The following is a 458-nucleotide window of genomic DNA, read 5'->3' as shown; positions in this document are numbered from 1 at the left end:
AGCTTTGGGCTCCTTTCCCATTATAAATGTCAGTTTGTTGGAGATGAACTAACATAGACCTTTTTGAACTTCATTCCTGTCCATGATTAACAGCTCCCTGGAGTTAGAGATAAAGTTAGTCAACCAATCACACGGCAGCAACTCTGCGTTTAAGCAGAAAAGCAGAATGAAAGATGATTAGACAAAGCCTTGTACCTGATGGCTTGATCTGAGTATTTCACAAACTTGATCTACTGGGATGCTGATTGGTCTCAAATGATGGACAACAGACGTCTTTATCAAGTCATTCCAAAAAGTAAAAAACAATCCACTGGACTTTGTTTTCCAAGTCTGAAAACGTTTCGCTTCCCATCTAGGAAGCTTTTTCAATTCAAAATGTCTGGATTAGCTTTATAATATAAATTATTGAAGATTTCCAGAGGACTTCACCATTGAAATTCACCAGAGCTATAGTGAAA

Source organism: Cyprinodon variegatus, unplaced genomic scaffold, assembly GCF_000732505.1.
Source record: "Cyprinodon variegatus isolate N-32 unplaced genomic scaffold, C_variegatus-1.0 Scaffold1053, whole genome shotgun sequence".
NCBI classification, from domain to species: Eukaryota; Metazoa; Chordata; class Actinopteri; order Cyprinodontiformes; family Cyprinodontidae; genus Cyprinodon; species Cyprinodon variegatus.
The sequence above is the reverse complement of the archived record's forward strand: the minus strand, read 5'-3'. Positions refer to the sequence as shown.